The 9,203-nt window shown below is 39.7% G+C and overlaps 1 non-coding gene across 1 annotated transcript; it reads left to right on the forward strand.

The window, feature by feature from the left end:
• The first annotated feature begins 8,746 nt into the window (after window positions 1-8,746).
• On the forward strand, window positions 8,747-8,850 carry LOC112715949 (small nucleolar RNA R71). The gene has a single exon (XR_003160077.1). It is a non-coding gene; the product is annotated as a small nucleolar RNA R71 (small nucleolar RNA).
• Window positions 8,851-9,203: the final 353 nt, after the last annotated feature.

The following is a 9,203-nucleotide window of genomic DNA, read 5'->3' on the forward strand; positions in this document are numbered from 1 at the left end:
TTCTGTTTTTGGTGACAATTTCAATACTTGCTTGAAACATCTAACTCTTGTTTTGAAATGGTGCCAAGAAACTAATTTGGTTTTGAACTGGGAAAAGTGCCATTTCATGGTGCCTGAGGGGATTGTTCTTGGTCATAAAGTTTCAAGAAAAGGGATAGAGGTTGACAAGGCAAAGGTGGAAATTATAGAGAAGCTCCCTCCACCAACTAATGTGAAATCTGTTAGAAGTTTCTTGGGACATGCAGGATTTTATAGAAGGTTTATCAAGGATTTTTCTAAAATAGCCAAACCTTTGAGTAATCTGTTAGTGATTGATAATCCTTTTGTTTTTGATCAAAACTGCCAGCACGCCTTTGAAACTTTAAAACACAAACTCACAACAGCACCAATTATCACACCCCCGGATTGGGAATTACCCTTTGAACTCATGTGTGATGCAAGTGATATTGCAATTGGTGCTGTACCTGGACAAAAAAAGGGAAACTTGCATCATGTCATATATTATGCAAGTAAGGTGTTGAATGAGGCTCAAAAAAATTACACCACAACAGAGAAGGAATTGTTAGCTGTAGTCTATGCATTTAATAAGTTTAGATCATACTTGATAGGATCTAAAATTGTGGTTTATACTGACCATGCTGCCCTCAAGTATTTGATGTCAAAGCAGGATGCTAAACCAAGACTTATCAGGTGGATACTACTCCTACAGGAGTTTAACATTGAGGTAAGGGACAGGAAAGGTACTGAAAACCGAGTTGCTGACCATTTGTCAAGGCTGCCACAAGAAACAATTCAAGAAGCCTCACAACCTGTGAATGAAAACTTCCCAGATGAACACCTTTTGCTGGTTCAACAAATACCGTGGTTTGCTGACATAGCAAATTACAAAGTGGGGAGGAAGATACCTCAAGAATTCACTAAGCAACAAGTGAAGAAGCTAATCAATGAAGCGAGGAAGTTCTTGTGGGATGAACCTTTTCTGTTCAAAAGATGTTCTGATGGAATAATTAGGAGATGTGTCCCTGAGAGTGAAATAAGAGATATACTGTGGCATTGCCATGGCTCGGCTTATGGTGGACATTTTGGTCCAGAAAGAACAGCTGCAAAGATATTGCAAAGTGGTTTCTATTGGCCAACTATCTTCAAAGATGCCAGAGAGTTTGTCCACCAATGTAATGAGTGCCAGAGAGCAGGAGGATTGACAAAAAGGAATGAGATGCCGTAGAATTTCATTTTGGAATTAGAATTATTTGATCTATGGGGCATAGATTTCATGGGACCCTTTCCCCCTTCCTATTCTTTCAGATATATCTTGGTAGCAGTGGAGTATGTTTCAAAGTGGGTGGAAGCCATAGCCACAACTACCTGTGATGCACAAATTGTCCTTCAATTCCTCAAGAAGCACATTTTCACTAGATATGGAGTACACAAGGGTCTTATTAGTGATGGTGGTGGTCATTTTTGTAACAAACAGATGGAGAAACTTCTTCATAAATATGGAGTTATTCATAAAGTAGCCACACCATATCACCCTCAGACTAATGGGCAGGCTGAATTAGCAAACAGAGAATTGAAGAAAATCCTAGAGAAAACAGTAGGAAGCACAAGAAAGGATTGGGCTAGAAAATTGGAAGATGCACTCTGGGCGTACAGGACAGCTTTCAAAACTCCCATTGGGAAGTCCCCCTTTCAGCTATTATATGGCAAATCTTGTCACCTCCCTGTAGAGCTTGAACACAAAGCCTTTTGGGCTACTAAACTTCTAAACCTTGACTCTGAAGCAGCAGGGGAGAAAAGGTTGTTGCAGCTAAATGAGCTGGATGAATTTAGGCTAGAAGCCTATGAAAATACCAAGATATACAAGGAAAAAGCCAAGAGGTGGCATGACAGGAAGATCTTGAAGAAAGAATTCAAAACTGGGCAACAAGTACTCTTGTACAACTCACGACTCAAGATATTCCCTGGCAAGCTTAAATCTAAGTGGACTGGTCCATATTTGGTAACTAAGGTCTTTCCTTATGGGAGTATTGAATTGCTAGACGAAGCAACAAAGAGTCGATTCACAGCCAATGGTCACAAAGCAAAGCTATACCTAGGAGGACAATGGGACAAGGAAAAAGAGGTTCAGAACCTAAATCCTTCTTGAAGTAAAAACAGAAGATGTCAAGCTAGTGACAATAAAAGAGCGCTTGTTAGGAGGCAACCCAACCTGAGGTAGTTTTCTTTCATAGCTTTTTCAATAAAAATGTTGAATAATTGGTATGCATTGCAAGGAGCTAAGTTTGGTGTTACACACCAAAACAATTTAAGGGAGAATGAAAGATTCTAAGTTTGGTGTTCCACCAAAAATCTCATTTAAAAACACATTTTCACCTCTTGCATAATGCTAGCTCCAAGCAATCAAACAAATTATTCAACTATTTAATTGCTTTCTAGCTTTAATTCCATAACCTTTAGCAAGGACACAAGGTTTCACATATGGTTAACTTGTTGCATAAGAGGCAGTGGCAAGCAATTAAGTTTGGTGTCTCCAACACCTAAATAAATCCAAAAGCCACACTCAATTTATGCATACTAACCATGCAATTAAGGGCTTGAGAAGCAAGCAACTTTGAGAATTATGCAGGACATGAGTCAACAATTGAAGATATTGTGCATCTTAACTCAAAGAAAACACAACAGAAGGAAGAATCGTAGGGCTGCAACTTCAAAGGTTGTATCTAAACTTAATCCTTGCTGCTGTGGATTGTTTTGAACATGAGAACCATTATATGTCTTGCTAAAGTGTTTATTTAGTTGCAAGTGAAGTTGTTTGATTAAGTATGTTGATCTGCATAATGCTTGTTGTTCATCACTCAGCTTAAATTTTGTTTTGTTTCCCATATGCTTGAATAAAAGAGAATTGTTTGAATTAGAAAGTAAATATTCAATGTTGCATAAGTTAGAATGGAAATTAATGGTGGTGAATGTGTCTGATCAAATGTATAACTCATGAAATAATTGCTGCATAATGTCATTTTCATTGAAGTATGAGCTAGCTTGCTGTTATAAAGGTTCCTATCAGTAAAGAAAAAGCCCTTGAGAACAAAAATAAAACAGAAAGAAAAGGAAGAAGAAAAAGCCAATGTGGCAAGAAAAACAAAGAATAAAGGCTGGACACCAATAGCTTGGACCCTAGGACACATGCCTGTGGTGTTCTTGTACTAGGATATGCTTGGATAAGTAAATTCTGAGGGGTATTTCAAAACCCGGTCACTTAGATCAACTGATTTGGGATGACCAATTGAAAGTCCACAATAAAGAGCAACTTAGATACAGAACATTTAGTTATCCAAAGAGATGCTGGGCATCAATGATCCTAGGAGAAAATAGTGAGCCATGTGTCTGTGATGGAAAAATGTTGAGTAAAAAAATAAAGCCAAAGGCTACCACTGCAACATTAGACACCGAGCCTTCAAAGAATAATAAGCTTGTTAAGAAAAATGAGAAAAGAAAAGTTAGCAAGGGAGTAATTAAAGAGTAAACCTTATAACAGCAAGTTTAGTAAGCCTTTGAGGAGAAATGTATATTATGTAACAGCAAACAATAACTTGGGTTGTCATTATCTGCATAAAAACTCCATAAATCAAGTTCTGCTACATGCCTAATAAGGATATAATTGCTCTTCTTGTTCATTTCATTTTCTCTTAGTTTTGATGCTTGCTTGGGGACAAGCAAGAATTAAGTTTGGTGTTGTGATGACAGGTCATCATATACCCATTTTTCAAGCTAATTCACTTGTTTTATTATTCTTTATGCACTTTCTTGCATCCTAAGTAAGTGATTTGGAATGAAAATGCATAACTTCTTTAAATCAAGCAACTACCATTAAATTGATGCAAAATCATGAGGTTTGAGCAAGAATTAATTGATTTTTAATGAATTATAAACCTTATGAATTTAGAGATACTTGAGTGGTTGTTTTGGTTTCTTGTAGGTGAAGAAAGGAAGAAAAGAGGAAAAGCGTGGCTTAAGAAAGCGTGGCCCAAGGAAAAAAGAATGTGGCGCATGGAAGGGAGGAAGCTACACTGCACTCCAGGAGAGCACACTGCCCTCCAGGAGAGCAGCATATTGAACCAAGCCTTGAGAAGCAACACTGCCCTGCCCACAACAAGGGCGGAGCACAATTTGATGCCAAGGACCAAAGGGAGCAAAAACTCTGCCCTGCCCTCCTCAAGAGCAATATCGGGCTCATCAAAGAAATAAATTCAAGGAAAAAGCTTACCAATGCTTGCCACAAGGTTCGAACTCATGAGCAAGGGGGAGTGGGGGAGCGCTACTCACAAGCTTGTTTTCAATCTCCCAGGATCGAACACGGCACCATGAGGAAGCAAGGAACTAGGCCTTACTTTGGTGCCAAGAAAACCAAGGAAAAGAAGCAGCGTGTGCCTCCACCAAGTTTCGAACTTGGAACCCCACCTTTTGGCAACATTGCCCTGCCCTCCACAAGGGCAGGGCAGCATTTTGTGATACATGGCGTAGCATGTTGGACGCACAGGCATGAGTATCGGCCAGCAGCAAGCACGCACGGGCAGCAAGCTTGGCGCACCATGAAAACTCTGCCCTGCCCTCCACAAGGGCTGGGCAGCATCTTGCAGCATCACACACACCAAGCACGCACGCAATGAGCCGCACGCACTATTTCCTGCTCTGCCCTCCACAAGGGCAGGGCAGCCTCCTGAAAGCCACTTTCTCATGGGCTGAAAATTGGATTAAAAATCCAATTTAATTCATTTCTTCACCAAATCAAAAGCCCATCCAAATTCCAAAATCCAAGAATAGAAAGTGTATAAATAGGAGATAGTTTGATGTAATTAGGACCTTCCCCTTTACTTTTGACTTTTAAACCTTCTTTTGATTTTTGAATTTTGAGACTTGATTTTTCATTGAGAGCTAGGAACTGAGATTTGAGAGAATTGGGAAGGAGAATTGATCTCTCTTCTTCCTCGTTCTTGCTTGAGCATTTTTACTTTTCTTGTTTTATTTTTGGGTGTGAAGAATTGAGGAATTTCTGTCTCAATCTCCGTTCAAGATCTCTTTAATTTCCCTTCTGCATAATTGAGTTGAATCCAATTTCTTTTACTGCTTCAATCTTTAATTTCTTGTTAATTGCTTTGTGAACTTGGATCTGGGAAGGCAATTGAGATCTAGACTCTGCTATATAGTCTCTGGAGCCCTGAGATCTCATTTTCCTTTTGGTTCTTCTGTGAACCCCTGTTGCAATTTAATTTCCCTTGCTGTTTGAATTCTAGTTACTTCCAAATCATCTCTTGCTTTGATAATTGCTGCAATTTAATTTTCCTTGCTTAAATTCTGAATTTCCAGTCCTCAATTCCCTTTTTCCATTCAAGCAATTTATATTTCTTGCACTTTAAGTTACTGCAATTTATATTTCTTGCACTTTAAGTTTCAGTCATTTAATTTCTTGTTCTTTAAGATTCAGCACCTTTACTTTTAGCTCTCTTTAATTTCTGCAATTCATCCCTCTCCCTTTACATTTCCTGCTATTTACTTACTGTTGGCTACAAAATCACTCAACCAATACTTGATTCGCTTGACTAAATCAACCACTAAACTAAAATTGCTCAATCCTTCAATCCCTGTGGGATCGACCTCACTCCCGTGAGTTTTATTACTTGATGCGACCCGGTACACTTGCCGGTGAGTTTTGTGTTGGATCGTTTTCCACACATCAACCACATCAATATAATTAAACTAATTTCAAGGATAATTTTGAAATTCATGTACTTCTTGTTCTTTTGAATTAGAAACATTTTTCATTTAAGAGAGTTGAAGGATCCATGGAATTATTCATAGCCTTAAGACATAGTTACTCAATACTAATGATCATGAGGTAGAGACACAAAACATAAACAAACATATAGCATAAAATCGAAAAACAGAGAATTAAGAACAAGGAAAATAAGGAATGAGTCTACCTTAGTGAGGGTGGCGCCTTCTTGAAGGACCAATGGTGCTTTTTGAGCTTCTCTATGTCTCTTCCTTGCCTTTGTTGCTTGATCCCTAGTGATTTTGGTGTTCCTATCCTTAGTTGCTCCCAATAATTATGTGGAGGGAAACTGTATCCCCTGGGGTGTCTCATGGATCTCTTGATTTGCAGTCAAATGCTCTACTACTGAGCTATGGACCCTTGAGATGAATCTCTCCATCTTCCATGACTCAGAGGTGGAAGCTTTTGTCTTTCCTTTTCTCTTCTTCTTTTTTTTTTTGAGGTTTCTCTGGCCTTAGGTGCCATCAATGGTTATGGAAAAACAAAAAAGCTATGCTTTTACCACACCAAACTTAGAATGTTGCTCGCCCTCGAGCAAAAAGAAGAAAGGATGGAAGAAGAAGAATATATGGGTGGGATTAGGTGGGGAAAGAGATGATGGATGTGAGTGGTGAATAGGTGATGGGGGTGAGTGATTGAGGTGTGAGAGAGAGGGGGAAGGTAGGTTGAGGTAGGTAGGGATCCTGTGGGGTCCACAGATCCTGAGGTGTCAAGGATTTACATCCCTACACCAATGAGGCGTGCACAAATGCCCTCTGCATGCAATCCTGGCATTTAACGCCAAATTGATGCTTGTTTCTGGCGTTAAACGCCAGCTCTATGCTTGTATTGGGCGTTCAATGCCAGTCTGCAGCATGTTTTTGATGTTGAACGCCAGCTTTCCTCAGTGTGCAATCCTGGCGTTTAAACGCCAGGTTGCTGCATGTTTCTGCCGTTCAACGCCAGATCCATGCTCTGTTCTGGCGTTGAACGCCAGCCAGATGCTCCTTACTGGCGTTCAAACGCCAGCAAGGTCTTCCTCCAGGGTGTGCTGTTTCTTCTACTGTTTTTGATTCTATTTTTAATTTTAGTATTTTTTCGTGACTCTACATGATCATGAACCTAATAAAACATAAAAGAACAATAAAAGTAAAATAAAATTAGATAAATTAAAAATTGGGTTGCCTCCCAACAAGCGCTTCTTTAATGTCAATAACTTGACAGTGGGCTCTCATGGAGCCACACAGGTGATCAAGTCAATGTTGTGAACTCCCAACACCAAACTTAGAGTTTGAGTGTGGGGATTCAACACCAAACTTAGAGTTTGGCTGTGGCCTTCCAACACCAAACTTAGAGTTTGATTGTGGGGGCTTTGTTTGACTCTGTCTTGAGAGAAGCTTTTCATGCTTCCTCTCCATGTATATAGAAGAACACCCTTGGGTCTTAAACACAAGGTAGTCCCCATTCAGTTGAAGTACTAATTCTCCTCTGTTAACATCTATCACAGGTCCTGCTGTGGCTAGGAAAGGTCTTCCAAGGATGATGCATTCATCCTCCTCCTTCCTAGTATCTAAGATTATGAAATCAGCAGGGATGTAAAGGCCTTTAACCTTTACTAGCACGTCCTCCACTAATCCATAAGCTTGTGTTACTGACTTGTCTGCCATCTGTAATGAGAATATGGCAGGCTATACCTCAATGATCCCCAGCTTCTCCATTACAAAGAATGGCATAAGATTTATACATGACCCTAGGTCACACAGAGCTTTTTCGAAGGTCATGGTGCATATGGTGTAGGGTATTACGAATTTGCCAGGATCTAGTCTCTTTTGAGGTAAAGTTTGCTGAACCCATGTATCTAGTTCACTAATGAACAGGGGAAGTTCACCTTCCCAAGTCTCATTACCAAACAACTTGGCATTCAGCTTCATAATAGCTCCTAGATATTGAGCAACTTGCTCTCTAGTTACATCTTCATCCTCTTCAGAGGAAGAATAGTCTTCAGAGCTCATGAATGGCAGAAGGAGGTTTAATGGAATCTCTATGGTCTCTATATGAGCCTTAGATTCCTTTGGGTCCTCAATAGGAAACTCCTTCTTGGTTGGGAGACGTCCCATGAGGTCTTCCTCATTGGGAGTCACGTCCTCCCCTTCCTCCTTGCATTCGGCCATATTGACTATATCAATGGCCTTGCACTCTCTCTTTGGATTCTCTTCTGTATTGCTTGGGAGAGTACTAGGAGGAGTTTCAGTGACTTTCTTACTCAGCTGGCCCACTTGTGCCTCCAAATTTCTAATGGAGGACCTTGTTTCACTCATGAAGCTTAAAGAGGCCTTAGACAGATCAGAGATAATATTTGCTAAGTTAGAGGTGCTCTGCTCAGAATTCTCTGTCTGTTGCTGAGAAGATGATGGAAAAGGCTTGCCATTGCTAAACCTGTTTCTTCTACCATTATTAAAGCCTTGTTGAGGCTTTTGTTGATGCTTCCATGAGAAATTTGGATGATTTCTCCATGAAGAATTATAGGTGTTTCCATAAGGTTCACCCATGTAATTTACCTCTGCCATTGCAGGGTTTTCAGGATCATAAGCTTCTTCTTCAGAATATGCCTCTTTAGTACTGTTGGATGCATTTTGCCATCCATTCAGACTTTGAGAAATCATGTTGACTTGCTGAGTCAACATTTTGTTCTGAGCCAATATGGCATTCAGAGCATCAATTTCAAGAACTCCCTTCCTCTGAGGTGTCCCATTATTCACGGAATTCCTCTCAGAAGTGTACATGAATTGGTTATTTGCAACCATTTCAATAAGTTCCTGAGCTTCTGCAGGCGTTTTTTTTAGGTGAATGGATCCACCTGCAGAGTGGTCCAGTGACATCTTAGAGAACTCAGATAGACCATAATAGAATATATCTATCATGGTCCATTCTGAAAACATGTCAGAAGGACACTTTTTGGTCATCTGCTTGTATCTTTCCCAAGCTTCATAGAGGGATTCACCATCTTTTTGCTTGAAGGTCTAAACATCCACTCTAAGCTTGCTCAGCTTTTGAGGAGGAAAGAACTTTGATAAACCCATATTTTGTGATATATTTTGTGCTTAGTTTGAGTGATTTATTCAATCCTTCACCCACTTATTCATATTAATTACATGGTTTTACTTTCCCTTCCTTATTATGTGATGTATGTGAAAAACATGTTTCCTATGCTTTAAGATTAATTATTTTAATTACCTTTATTTCCATTCGATGCCGTGATTAGTTTGTTGAGTCGTTTCAGTTCTTCTAAGGCAGGAATGACTTAAAGGATGGAAAAGGAAACATACAAAAATGGAAGGAAAGCGTAAAACGGAGTTTTAGAGAAACTGGCATCCACGCGACCGCATGGACGACG

Source organism: Arachis hypogaea, chromosome 1 (assembly GCF_003086295.3).
Source record: "Arachis hypogaea cultivar Tifrunner chromosome 1, arahy.Tifrunner.gnm2.J5K5, whole genome shotgun sequence".
NCBI classification, from domain to species: domain Eukaryota; kingdom Viridiplantae; phylum Streptophyta; class Magnoliopsida; order Fabales; family Fabaceae; genus Arachis; species Arachis hypogaea.